The sequence below is a fragment of the Bombina bombina genome, chromosome 7, assembly GCF_027579735.1.
Source record: "Bombina bombina isolate aBomBom1 chromosome 7, aBomBom1.pri, whole genome shotgun sequence".
In the NCBI taxonomy this organism is placed as follows: domain Eukaryota; kingdom Metazoa; phylum Chordata; class Amphibia; order Anura; family Bombinatoridae; genus Bombina; species Bombina bombina.
Genome location: NC_069505.1, coordinates 291688533 through 291703919, shown reverse-complemented (window position 1 = coordinate 291703919; position 15387 = coordinate 291688533). Strand labels below are relative to the sequence as shown.

The following is a 15387-nucleotide window of genomic DNA, read 5'->3' as shown; positions in this document are numbered from 1 at the left end:
CTTTTACATCAGTTTGCTAGTGTAATCTAATATCATTTTCCATCAGGCCTGTGTGTCAGGCCCACAGCATATACTGTGATTAATTGCTCTGTGCCACCACTGATATCTGGTGTAACATTAGTGTAAATGTAAAAAAAAAACTTTTCCATCAGTTTGCTAGTGTAATCTAATTTCATTTTCCATCAGGCCTGTGTGTCAGGCCCACAGCATATACTGTGATTAATTGCTCTGTGCCACCACTCCTATCTGGTGTAACATTAGTGTAAATTTAAAAAAATAATAATTTTACATCAGTTTGCTATTGTAATCTAATTTCATTTTCCATTAGGCCTGTGTGTCAGGCCCACAGCATATACTGTGATTAATTGCTCTGTGCCACCACTGATATCTGGTGTAACATTAGTGTAAATTTAAAAAAAATAACTTTTACATCAGTTTGCTAGTGTAATCTAATTTCATTTTCCATCAGGCCTGTGTGTCAGGCCCACAGCATATACTGTGATTAATTGCTCTGTGCCACCACTCATATCTGGTGTAACAGTGTAAATTTAAAAAAAAACAACTTTTACATCAGTTTGCTAGTGTAATCTAATATCATTTTCCATCAGGCCTGTGTGTCAGGCCCACAGCATATACTGTGATTAATTGCTCTGTGCCACCACTGATATCTGGTGTAACATTAGTGTAAATGTAAAAAAAAAACTTTTCCATCAGTTTGCTAGTGTAATCTAATTTCATTTTCCATCAGGCCTGTGTGTCAGGCCCACAGCATATACTGTGATTAATTGCTCTGTGCCACCACTCCTATCTGGTGTAACATTAGTGTAAATTTAAAAAAATAATAATTTTACATCAGTTTGCTATTGTAATCTAATTTCATTTTCCATTAGGCCTGTGTGTCAGGCCCACAGCATATACTGTGATTAATTGCTCTGTGCCACCACTGATATCTGGTGTAACATTAGTGTAAATTTAAAAAAAATAACTTTTACATCAGTTTGCTAGTGTAATCTAATTTCATTTTCCATCAGGCCTGTGTGTCAGGCCCACAGCATATACTGTGATTAATTGCTCTGTGCCACCACTCCTATCTGGTGTAACATTAGTGTAAATTTAAAAAAATAATAATTTTACATCAGTTTGCTATTGTAATCTAATTTCATTTTCCATTAGGCCTGTGTGTCAGGCCCACAGCATATACTGTGATTAATTGCTCTGTGTCACCACTCATATCTGGTGTAACATTAGGGTAAATGTAAAAAAAAAAACTTTTACATCAGTTTGCTACTGTAATCTAATTTCATTTTCCATCAGGCCTGTGTGTCAGGCCCACAGCATATACTGTGATTAATTGCTCTGTGCCACCACTCCTATCTGGTGTAACATTGGTGTAAATTAAAAAAAAAAAACTTTTACATCAGTTTGCTAGTGTAATCTAATTTCATTTTCCATCAGGCCTGTGTGTCAGGCGCACAGCATATACTGTGATTAATTGCTCTGTGCCACCACTCGTATTTGGTGTAACATTAGTGTAAATTTAAAAAAAAAATTTTACATCAGTTTGCTATTGTAATCTAATTTCATTTTCCATTAGGCCTGTGTGTCAGGCCCACAGCATATACTGTGATTAATTGCTCTGTGCCACCACTGATATCTGGTGTAACATTAGTGTAAATTTAAAAAAAAAAAAAAACTTTTACATCATTTTGCTAGTGTAATCTAATTTAATTTTCCATCAGTCCTGTGTGCCAGGCCCACAGCATATACTGTGATTAATTGCTCTGTGCCACCACTCATATCTTGTGTAACATTAGGGTAAATTTAAAAAACAAAAACTTTTACATCAGTTTGCTAGTGTAATCTAATTTCATTTTCCATCAGGCCTGTGTGTCAGGCCCACAGCATATACTGTGCCTAATTGTTCTGTTTTCCACCACTTATATCTGGTGTAACATTAGTGTAAATTTTTTTATAAAAAACTTTTACATCAGTCTGCTAGTTTAATCTAATTGCAGTTGCCAGGCCAGCCTGCCACTGCCAGCCTCAGTGCCACCACTCATATCTGGTGTAACATTAGTGTAACTTTTTTAAAAAAAAACTTTTACATCAGTCTGCTAGTGTTATTTAATTTTATTTGCCAGGCCAGCCTGCCACTAGTGCCAGCCTGTGTGTCAGGCTCCCAGCATATACTGTGCCTACTTCCATCCTCAGTGCCACCACATAAATCATATTTGTTATAACAGTATTGTAAATATTTAAAAAAAAAAATTTGACTGTGAAACATCATTCAGCTAGTGTAATCTAATTGCAATTGCCTGCCTGCCAGCGTGTGTGCCAAGCCCACTTGCCAACTAGTGCCACCAATCATATTTGTTATAACAGTAGTGTAAATATTTAATAAAAAAAACATTTTGGACTGTGAAACATCAGTCTGCTAGTGTAATCTAATTGAAGTTGCCTGCCTGCCAGCGTGTGTGCCAGGCCCACTTGCCAACTACTGCCACCAATCATATTTGTTGTAACAGTAGTGTAAATATTAAAAAAAAAAAAATTGGACTGTGAAACATCAGTCTGCTATTGTAATCTTATTGCATTTGCCTGCCTGCCAGCGTGTGTGCCAGGCTCACTTGCCAAGTTAGTGGCACCACTCATATTTGTTGTAACAGTAGTTTAAATATTTAAAAAATAAACATTTTTGACTGTGAAACATCAGTTTGCTTTTTTGTGTCAGGCTCACAGCGTATACTGTGCCCACTTGCCCAGTGCCACCACTCATATCTTGTTTAATAGTAGTGTAAGTGTACATTTAAAAAAAATAAACTTTTTGGATTGTGAAACATCAGTCTGCTTTTTTGTGTCAGGCTCACAGCGTATACTGTGCCCACTTGCCCAGTGCCACCACTCATATCTTGTTTAATAGTAGTGTAAGTGTACATTTAAAAAAAATAAACTTTTTGGATTGTGAAACATCAGTCTGCTTTTTTTGTGTCAGGCTCACAGCGTATACTGTGCCCACTTGCCCAGTGGCACCACTCATATTTTGTTTAATAGTAGTGTAAGTCTACATTTAAAAAAAAAATGACAGGCAGAGGCAGGCCACCCCGCAGGTGCGGTCGTGGTGCTGTGATTCCCTTTGATCCTACAATTATGCACAGTGTTCAGAGGCCACGTGCCATGAACGCAAAAAGTTCTGAGGAGGACCTAGTTGAATGGCTAACACAGGACACCCAATCTTCTACAGCTTCCGCTCCTAACCTTGACGCACCATCCACCTCCAGCTTAGCTGCGGGCACCTCTCAAGTGACCAGTGCCACTCGCCCGCCTGCCGCCACCACCAACACTAGCACCACAGCGGCTTCACTTGATCTGTCAGAGGAGTTATTGACACATCAGTTGGAAGAAATGAGTGATGTACAACCATCATTGACAGAGGATGTAGATAACAGTGATATGTCTCAGTCAGGCAGCATTACAGACATGGACGTACGGTGTGATGATGATGGTGATGTTGTACCCACTGCTGCTTCTTTTGTTGATTTGTCAGATACAAGTGAAGCGGTTGATGATGATGCATCCGTGGATGTCACATGGGTGCCCGCTAGAAGAGAAGAAGAAGAGGGGGAAAGTTCAGATAGGGAGACAGAGAGGAGGAGGAGGAGACGAGTTGGAAGCAGGGGGAGGTCGTCGCAAGGAGCTAGTGGCACAGTCAGACAGCATGCATCGGCACCCGGGGTCAGCCAGACAGCACGCCAATCAACGCATGCTGTTGCCACCACCAGAATGCCGTCATCGCAGAGCTCAGCAGTGTGGCATTTTTTGTGTGTGTCTGCCTCTGACACAGCGATGCCATTTGCAACCTGTGCCAAAAGAAACGGAGTCGTGGGAAGTCCAACACCCATCTAGGTACAACTGCTTTGCGAAGGCACATGGTCTCACATCACAAACGCTGATGGGATGAATACATGAGTAGAAGCAGCACACAAACTCAAAGTCGCCATCCTCCTCCTGGTCCAGCATCTTCAGCCACGTCAACCACTGCTGTCCTCCTTGCCCCCTCTCAACCATCCGCCACTCAGTCTCTCTTACGTAGCAGTTCCTGGTCATCTGACCACAGTCAGGTGTCTGTCAAGGACATGTTTGAGTGTAAGAAGCCAATTTCCCAAAGTCACCCCCTTGCCCGGCGTCTGACAGCTGGCTTGTCTGAACTCTTAGTCCGCCAGCTTTTACCATACAAGCTGGTGGAGTCTGAGGCGTTCAAAAAATTTGTATCTATTGGGACACCGCAGTGGAAGGTACCCGGCCGAAATTTCTTTTCACAAAAGGCAATCCCCAACCTGTACTCGATTGTGCGAAAGGAAGTAATGGCATGTCTGTCACACAGCGTTGGGGCAAGGGTCCATCTGACCACTGATAGCTGGTCTGCAAAGCATGGTCAGGGCAGGTATATCACCTACACTGCGCATTGGGTAAACCTGCTGACGGATGACAAGCATGGAATGCGTGGCTCTGCAGAGGAGTTGGTGACACCGCCACAACTTGTAGGCAGGCCTGCTACTAACTCCTCTACTACTCCTACTCCATCCTCTTCCATAACCTCTTCCTTGGCTGAGTCCTCTTCTGCTGCTGCGTATTGCTCCACATCAACGGCACCCCCCCAGCTCCCCAGGTACTATTCAACATCCCGGATACAGCAGTGTCACGCTGTCTTGGGGTTGACTTGCCTAAAAGCCGAGAGTCACACCGCACCAGCACTCCTGTCCGCCCTGAACGCACAGGTGGATCAGTGGCTGACTATGCACCAACTGGAGATTGGCAAAGTTGTTTTTGACAATGGAAGTAATTTGGTGGCGGCATTGAAATTGGGCAAGTTGACACATGTGCCGTGCATGGCACATGTGTGTAATCTGATTGTAAAACGCTTTGTGCATAAGTACCCAGGCTTACAGGACGTCCTGAAGCAGGCCAGGAAGGTGTGTGGCCATTTCAGGCGTTCCTACATGGCCATGGCGCACTTGTCAGATATCCAGCGGCGAAACAACCTGCCAGTGAGGCGCTTGATTTGAGACAGCCCGACACGTTGGAATTCAACACTCCTAATGTTCGACCGCCTGCTACAACAAGAAAAAGCTGTTAACAAGTATTTGTATGACCGGGGTGCTAGGGCAGCCTCTGGGGAGCTGGGGATTTTTTTGCCACGTTACTGGACGCTCATGCACAATGCCTGTAGGCTTATGCGTCCTTTTGAGGAGGTGACAAACCTAGTCAGTCGCACCGAAGGCACCATCAGCGACATCATACCATTTGTTTTCTTCCTAGAGCGTGCCCTGCGAAGAGTGCTGGATCAGGCCGTAGATGAGCGTGAAGAGGAAGAGTTGTGGTCTCCATCACCACCAGAAACAGCCTTATCAGCATCACTTGCTGGACCAGCGGCAACGCAGGAAGAGGATTGTGAGGAAGAGGAGTCAGAGGAGGAATGTGGCTTTGAGGAGGAAGACCAAGCACAACAGGCATCCCAGGGTGGTCGATGTTGTCACCTATCTGGTACCCGTGGTGTTGTACGTGGCTGGGGGGGAAGAAGATACCTTCAGTGAGAACGAGGAACGGGACATGATTAGCTTGGCATCCAACCTTGTGCAAATGGGGTCTTTCATGCTGTCGTGCCTGTTGAGGAACCCTCGTATAAAAAAGCTGAAGGAGAACGACCTGTACTGGGTGTCCACGCTACTAGACCCCCGGTATAAGCATAAAGTTACTGAAATGTTACCGAATTCACGCAAGTCGGAAAGGATGGAGCAGTTCAAAAATAAATTAAAAAGTATGCTTTACACAGCGTATAAGGGTGATGTCACAGCACAACGGGAATCTAACAGGGGAAGAGATGAAAGTAATCCTCCTCCTCCTCCCACGACCACGCCGGCAGGACGCTTTCCAGACGTGTTGTTGATGGAGGACATGCAGACCTTTTTAACTCCTATGCATCGCCACAGCCCTTCGGGATCCAGCCTCAGAGAAAGACTCAACCGACAGGTAGCAGACTACCTAGCATTAACTGCGGATCTCGACACTCTGAGGAACGATGGACCACTTGACTACTGGGTGTGCAGGCTTGACCTGTGGCCTGAGCTATCCCAATTTGCAATCGAACTTCTGGCCTGCCTCGCTTCAAGTGTCCTGTCAGAAAGGACCTTCAGTGCAGCAGGAGGTATTGTCACTGAGAAGAGAAGTCGCCTAGGTCAAAAAAGTCTTGATTATCTCACCTTTATTAAAATGAATGAGGGATGGATCCCGAAGGGACTGACATTGTGCGATACATTAGAGTAAAAAAGGCCTGATGAGATGAGCTGCCTTGGGCTACAAATGGTACACACGCTGCTGTATTTTATCTTCGAATGCCGGATGACTTGCGTGACTTACCCGCCAACAACTAGGGTTCAAGTCGCAATGTTTTAGGGCACTTTCTAACTGTCAAACAAACATCAATTTTTCTGGCCGCTGCTACAGCAGCGGCTGCAACAATACCTAATTTTTCAGGCATTTTTACATGCCTAATTTTTCTGGCCTCTGGTGCTGTACTGTGGCTACAAAACCCAAACCAAAAAAAAGGCACATAACAGTGATTAAACTGTTAAGAATAGTACTACTTAACACACCACTCATATCTGGTGGCAGGGTACATTGCACGCGCAGTGCCCCAAATTTGAAGTAGGAGGACCGACCAAGCATCAATTCCATCTCCGGGTTCCTAAAATTGATGCCATACCTGTACTCTATTGTTCAAAAGGATGGCATATGTGGTGTTTCATGCTGTTGTGCCTGTTGAGGGTCGGGGACCCTCGTATAAAAAGGCTGAAGGAGAACGACCTGTACTGGGTGTCCAAGCATCTTTTTCCATCTCCCGGTTCCTAAAAATTATCTCCGGGTTCCTAAAATCGATGCCATACCTGTACTGGATTGTTCAAAAGGATGGCATATGTGGTGTTTCATGCTGTTGTTTCTGTTGAGGGTCGGGGACCCTCGTATAAAAAGGCTGAAGGAGAACGACCTGTACTGGGTGTCCAAGCATCTTTTTCCATCTCCCAGTTCCTAAAAATTATCTCCGGGTTCCTAAAATCGATGCCATACCTGTACTCGATTGTGCAAAAGGATGGCATATGCAGTGTTTCATGCTGTTGTTTCTGTTGAGGGTCGGGGACCCTCGTATAAAAAGGCTGAAGGAGAACGACCTGTACTGGGTGTCCAAGCATCTTTTTCCATCTCCCGGTTCCTAAAAATTATCTCCGGGTTCCTAAAATCGATGCCATACCTGTACTGGATTGTTCAAAAGGATGGCATATGTGGTGTTTCATGCTGTTGTTTCTGTTGAGGGTCGGGGACCCTCGTATAAAAAGGCTGAAGGAGAATGACCTGTATTGGGTGTCCAAACATCTTTTTCCATCTCCCAGATGTAGCGGTACTCCACTAGGGGGGTCTCCCTTCCTCTGTCCTAACCCAGGGGTGTCCACCGGATAGTGTAATCAGAGATATAGTTGCTGAGACCGGAGTCAAGCCAGCGGGTGTATCTCCCCCAGCTGGGCTGGTCTCAGTGAACTCCCAGTCAGGTAGTGTCCTCTCTGCCCTGCAGCTCTTTCTTGGCAGGTATCGTCCCCTCTGCCTGTCTGCTTCTAGGCAGGAATAAATCCCCCTGCCAGGCTGCTTCTTGGCAGGAATAGATCCCTATGCCTCCAAATAGTGGGACCAGGGCTATCGTGGCTGAGACCAGGGTCAAGCCAGTGGCTGTATCTCCCCAAGCTGGGCTGTTCTCAGTGGACTCCCAGGCAGGTAGCATCCTCTCTGCCCTGCAGCTCTTTCTTGGCAGGTATCGTCCCCTCTGCCTGTCTGCTTCTAGGCAGGAATAAATCCCCCTGCCAGGCTGCTTCTTGGCAGGAATAGATCCCTCTGCCTCCAAATAGTGGGACCAGGGCTATTGTGGCTGAGACCGGGGTCAAGCCAGCGGCTGTATCTCCCCCAGCTGGGCTGGTCTCAGTGGGCTCCAAGGCAGGTAGCGTCCCCTCTGCCTGTCTGCTTCTAGGCAGGAATAGATCCCTCTGCCTCACTGCACACTTCCAGCAGGTAGCGTGCCCTCTGGTTTCTTATAGGCAGGAATCGATCCCTCTGCCTTGCTGCTCCTTTCAGGCAGGCCAGCTCTTTGCATACAGGCCCACAGACTCTGTAAAAGAATGCACCTGGTATACCTGAAAGAATCAGACAGCACAAAAAGGCAATCCCGGACCCCAACCTGTACTCGATTGTGCAAAAGGAAGTAACCTTACCATGGGTCCCAGCCCGCATGTTTTATTGTTTTACTCTGTCAGGCAAATTATATAACTATCAATCGTATCAATCAAATATATATTGCATCTATTGATCTCTGTAATTCGTATCGATCAAATGTATATTGTATCTTTTGATCTATGTTATTCGTATCTATCAAATGTATATTGCATCTTTTGATCTATGTAATTCATATCTATCAAATGTATATTGCATCTTTAGATCTATGTAATTCGTATCTATCAAATGTATATTGCATCTATTGATGTAATTCGTATCTATCAAATGTATATTGCATCTTTTGATCCATGTAATTCGTATCTATCAAATGTATATTGCATCTTTTGATCTATGTAATTCGTATCTATCAAATGTATATTGCATCTTTAGATCTATGTAATTCGTATCTATCAAATGTATATTGCATCTATTGATGTAATTCGTATCTATCAAATGTATATTGCATCTTTTGATCCATGTAATTCGTATCTATCAAATGTATATTGCATCTTTTGATCTATGTAATTCATATCTATCAAATGTATATTGCATCTTTTGATCTATGTAATTGGTATCTATCAAATGTATATTGCATCTATTGATCTATGTAATCTATGGATCTATCTATCATAACTATCGATCTCGTGGCCGGACTGTTTTGTGACAGCCACTTGTGTTTCGGCCAAATTTGAAGTAGGAGGACAGACCAAGCATCTTCTTCCATCTCCCTGTTCCGAAAATCAAGGCCGTATAGACCTCCCCCGATAGGGGGAGTAACAGGTATTAAACTGCTAAGAATAGTACTACTTAGTACTTAACACACCACGGGTCTCAGACCGCATGTCTTATTGTTATACTCTGTCAGGGAAATTATATAACTATCAATCAAATATATATTGCATCTATTGATCTCTGTAATTCGTATCGATCAAATGTATATTGCATCTTTTGATCTATGTTATTCGTATCTATCAAATGTATATTGCATCTTTTGATCTGCCTTGCTGCTCCTTTCAGGCAGGCCAGCTCTTTGCATAGAGGCCCACAGACTCTGTAACAGATCTCTCTTGCAGGGAGAGGTGCAGCCAGAATGCAGGGTCAGAACCTCTGCAACTGGTATACTCGAATGTGCAAAAGGAAGTAACCTTCCCATGGGTCACAGACCGCATGTCTTATTGTTATACTCTGTCAGGGAAATTATATAACTATCAATCGTATCAATCAAATATATATTGCATCTATTGATCTCTGTAATTCGTATCGATCAAATGTATATTGCATCTTTTGATCTATGTTATTCGTACCTATCAAATGTATATTGCATCTATTGATCTATGTAATCTCTGGATCTATCTATCAAATCTATCGATCTTGTGGCCGGACTGTTCTGTGACAGCCACTTGTGTTTCGGCCAAATTTGAAGTAGGAGGACAGACCAAGCATCTTCTTCCATCTCCCTGTTCCGAAAATCAAGGCCATATAGACCTCCCCCAATAGGGGGAGTAACAGGTATTAAACTGCTAAGAATAGTACTACTTAGTACTTAACACACCACGGGTCCCAGACCGCATGTCTTATTGTTATACTCTGTCAGGGAAATTATATAACTATCAATTGTATCAAGCAAATATATATTGCATCTATTGATCTCTGTAATTCGTATCGATCAAATGTATATTGCATCTTTTGATCTGTTATTCGTATCAAATGTATATTGCATCTTTTGATCCATGTAATTCTTATCTATCAAATGTATATTGCATCTTTTGATCTATGTAATTCATATCTATAAAATGTATATTGCATCTTTTGATCTATGTAATTCATATCTATAAAATGTATATTGCATCTTTTGATCTATGTAATTTGTATCTATCAAATGTATATTGCATCTTTTGATCTATGTTATTCGTATCTATCAAATGTATATTGCATCTTTTGATCTATGTTATTCGTATCTATCAAATGTATATTGCATCTTTTGATCTATGTAATTCATATCTATAAAATGTATATTGCATCTTTTGATCTATGTAATTCATATCTATAAAATGTATATTGCATCTTTTGATCTATGTAATTCATATCTATAAAATGTATATTGCATCTTTTGATCTATGTAATTTGTATCTATCAAATGTATATTGCATCTTTTGATGTATGTTATTTGTATCTATCAAATGTATATTGCATCTTTTGATCTATGTAATTCGTATCTATCAAATGTATATTGCATCTTTTGATCTGCCTTGCTGCTCCTTTCAGGCAGGCCAGCTCTTTGCATAGAGGCCCACAGACTCTGTAACAGATCTCTCTTGCAGGGAGAGGTGCAGCCAGAATGCAGGGTCAGAACCTCTGCAACTGGTATACTCGATTGTGCAAAAGGAAGTAACCTTACCATGGGTCTCAGACCGCACGTCTTTGTAATTCTCTGTCTGGGAAATTATATATCTTTCAAATTAGCTATTTATCTATCAAATCTATCTAACTATAAATCGTATCTATCAAATGTATATTGCATCTATTGATCTATGCAATTCGTATCTATCAAATGTATATTGCATCTATTGATCTATGGAATTCGTATCTATCAAATGTATATCGCATCTATTCATCTATGGAATTCGTATCTATCAAATGTATATCGCATCTATTGATCTATGGAATTCGTATCTATCAAATGTATATTGCATCTATTGATCTATGTAATTCGTATCTATCAAATGTATATTGCATCTATTGATCTATGGAATTCGTATCTATCAAATGTATATTGCATCTATTGATCTATGTAATTCGTATCTATCAAATGTATATTGCATCTTTTGATCCATGTAATTCGTATCTATCAAATGTATATTGCATCTTTTGATCTATGTAATTCGTATCTATCAAATGTAAATTGCATCTTTTGATCTATGTAATAGGTATCTATCAAATGTATATTGCATCTTTTGATCTATGTAATTGGTATCTATCAAATGTATATTGCATCTATTGATCTATGTAATCTATGTATCTATCTATCAAATCTATCGATCTCGTGGTTGTGCAAATGGACTGTTTGCGGTGTGTTAAACGGGGAGTTTGGTCTGTCACTGTGAAGCGGGCGTAACCCTTACACTACCTGATCGATACAACATCATACCTGATGTTTTAAAGCACGTTATTCCAAACAATTTAGGAATGTTAGGTGATTTATGCCCTTTATGGCTTAAAACCAGACTCTGCATCAACTATGTAATTTTCCGTGGGAGTTTTGCCATGGATCCCCCTCCGGCATGCCACAGTCCAGGTGTTAGTCCCCTTGAAATAACTTTTCCATCACTATTGCGGCCAGAAAGAGTCCCTGTGGGTTTTAAAATTCGCCTGTCCATTGAAGTCAATGGCGGTTCGCCCGGTTCGCGAACAGTTGCGGAAGTTCGCGTTCACATTTCGCAAACGCAAAATTTTAGGATCGCGACATCACTATTCACAGCTTGAATATAGTGTATTAATTGTCCGTAACTAGTGGGAGGTGCCCACCCTCCGAGGTTAATTTTACACTCTGTATATTGAATAGAGCTACTTGCATAACTTTTTCTTAGGAACGCTGTATTCACAGCTAGGGTGTAGTATATTAATTGTCTGTGGCTGATAGGAGGTGCCCACTCACAGAGGTTAAATAAACATTCTGTGTGTTAAATGGAGTTACTTATGTGACCCTATAATTGTTAGATGTAACACCTCACAACCAAAGCTAGTATAGACGGAGTGTGACTAGATATTAAACATAAGAGTTGTGAGGTTACTCTCCTGAATTAGGTGAGCAAAAATAGATACAGTTGGTGTGCTCACTAAAACTCAGTATGTTGGAAAAGAAGTATCATATTGCTATAAATCTATGCGTCAACTAATGTATCAAATATTCTGGTTACTAGTAATAACTTGACAATTAATTACCTTTAGCAGGGTATTTACACAATATTACATTTTTTTACTTAACCAACCACAACTAAGGTCACTCGACTGTTATTAAGCTCCTGAGAATGTTTTTACTGATGTATTTTTCTTATGTTTTATGTGTGAATTTCATTAAAGTTATGTTTTAAACGTTCAGTAGTAACTGCTCACTTTTTGAGTACAGTTATCGGTCTTCTTGCTAAATAATCCTGCCCATTAATACAAACTAATCTATGATTTATTAACCCTTTGAGTGCTATATATGTAGTCTTTCTCTCTAAGGGAGTGCCCTCTGCCTCTCTTGGGTCCTAATTTGCTTTTCACTGCTTCTCTGAGGGACATTACACTCACACATATTCTGTAATGAATTAGAGCACGTCATTTCTTTATCACATGCCCCTTTAACTATGTAAAATTTTATATATACAGAGGAAATACTATAGCGCGGTTCACCAATTCTTTGGGGGACATTGCCCTTAAGCACATTCTGTTATGAATTAGAGCACGTCATTTCTTCATCAAATGCCCCTTTAACTATGTCAAATGTTTTATATCCTTAGGAAATACTACAGCATGTTTCACTATTTCTCTGGGGGCATTCTGTAATGAATTAGAGCAGATCATCACAATGTCCCTTTAACTATGTAAAATGTTTTATATACAGAGGAAACACTACGTCTATGTTTTAAACGTTCAGTAGTAACTGCTCTCTTTTTGAGTACAGTTATCTCTCTTCTTGCTAAATAATCCTGCCCATTAATACAAACTAATCTATGATTTATTAACCCTTTGAGTGCTATATATGTAGTCTTTCTCTCTAATTTGCTTTTCACTGCTTCTCTGAGGGACATTACACTCACACATATTCTGTAATGAATTAGAGCACTTCATTTCTTTATCACAATGTCCCTTTAACTATGTAAAATGTTATATATACACAGAGGAAATACTACAGCAGGTTTTACTGTTTCTCTGGGGGACATTGCCCTTAAGCACATTCTGTAATGAATTAGAGCATGTCATTTCTTTATCACATGCCCCTTTAACTATGTAAAATGTTTTATATACAGAGGAAATACTATAGCGCTGTTCACCAATTCTCTGGGGGACATTGCCCTTAAGCACATTCTGTTATGAATTAGAGCATGTCATTTCTTTATCACATGCCCCTTTAACTATGTAAAATGTTTTATATACTGAGGAAATACTACAGCATGTTTCACTATTTCTCTGGGGGGCATTCTGTAATGAATTAGAGCAGATCATCACAATGCCCCTTTAACTATGTAAAATGTTTTATATACAGAGGAAACACTACATCTCTTGGGGACATTTTGGGTCATATAATAGGTCCCAGTGAGACCAAGGGACACAGGCAGCACATGGGCACTATATGGTTGCCTTATACAATATAAAAGTGACCAAGTCACTTGTACATATCTATGTATCTCTCGTCCCTTCCTGATGATGTCATGCAGTGCTATGGTTGGGATAGCACTCTAGTAGAATGAGCTGTGGGTGTCATTTTATTCATATTATCAGTGCAATTTCTTGAGCCGGGCCTGAACATTACTCTCACACTGTTCTACTCTCTGCGTCAGATTCACTGGTGAAATGAAGATAATGCTAAGCCGACAGAAATTGAACCCAGTCATTTTAGACGTCACATTGAGAACGTGGCCCCAGCAGCTGTCTTGCTACTTACTGTCAGTGTCACTGATGGTCCATCGTCCAGCAGCCCAGAATGCTTGTGTCGTTACAGAAGTCAGAGCTGGTTAATTAGCCCTAGTTTCCCGGATTGCATGAAGGTGTGATTGTTACTAAAGCATCCAGGTAACTTACATGAACATTTATTACTGCCTCTGGCACATTTCTACCCAGAGATTGTCAATATATATATATATAGGGAATAGTGTAACTAGCTGCCATACAAAATGATTTATTTAGATCTGGTTAGGAAAGCCTGGGGGGTTTATCAGTTTATCAAATATTGCATTAGCTGAAGTTATTGTCTACGTAAGATTAAGTTACTTTTTATTGGAAATATCAGCCATATCTTTGCACTTAGAAGGATTGAAGATGCTGTGTCCTTTTCTGGGATTATATCCGCACAGCACGGCAGCCATAGGTTACGTTTAATCAAGAGTTTTATGCTAAATGCTGGTTTTCATAGGTGTGAAATGAGTAAATGAATAAGGCCGGAGATTATGCAGTTTAGCTGTGATTGGTACTCACTGCAAGTGCAGAAAAAAGGTAATTATTACATACTTACATGTGAGAAAGTGTGCGTTTTAATATATGAGAAAGTTCAGTCTGACATAGGGCAAAAATTACTGTACCAATTATCATGAAATGTGACATGAGACAGATCTCATGGCATAGCTTAAAGGGATATTATACACTAGATTTTTCTTTTCATAAATGTTTTGAATATAATCCATTTATATAGCCCATACAGCTTTTTTTTTTTTAAATAACATTGATTTTCAGACTCCTAACCAAGCCCCAAAGTTTTAAGAGAATACTGATGTATACCTATTCCAGCATGCTCCTGTTTGTGTCTTTTCATATGCACATGCTTTTTTTTGCTATAGAACCACTTGCAGTGGGTGTTCCAGCTAATCTTTTTAACAGTGCTAAACTGGGAGCATCTAAGTACGTTTTTAAACGGTTTTATACTGGATTTTTATATCAGTATCTGTGCATATTCTTCTTTATAGTAGTGTCTATTACATGCAGGTGTATACTGTCCCTTTAACCTGCAAATATTGCCCCAGTATATGGGTTTATTTAGACTAGACATAGCCAGGAGCACCTTTAGGCTTATTACAACCGTTTCATTTAAAACAGGGAATATGGAAAGTTGATATTACAGGAGCTAAAGTGAGAAATACATTTTGGAGCGGGGGCATAATTTAGCATTTACAGAGCTATGTATGACATATAATGTAAAGAAAGCTTGTTTCTGAACTCATTTCACCTGTGCGAGATGGAGCAAGACATGCTTAGGATGAAACAGAAAAGGAAATGCCAAGTGGTTTAATGGCGTGCAATTAAGCATACTGCTGCTGAACTAAATAGGTTCAAGTCTCAGTATACGATGATCTAAGCTTTTTTCACGCGGACCATCGCAGG

The 15387-nt window shown here is 40.8% G+C and overlaps 1 protein-coding gene across 1 annotated transcript in view; it reads left to right on the top strand.

Annotated features, from left to right (window-relative positions):
- Positions 1 to 13903: 13903 nt before the first annotated feature.
- The window catches only part of LOC128666325 (solute carrier family 41 member 1), a 161449-nt gene continuing 159965 nt past the window's right edge, over positions 13904 to 15387 (top strand). The window contains exon 1 of the mRNA XM_053720843.1: positions 13904 to 14085. The gene's annotated coding sequence lies outside the window, so the exon portion shown is untranslated. The remainder of the gene's footprint in view (positions 14086 to 15387) is intronic.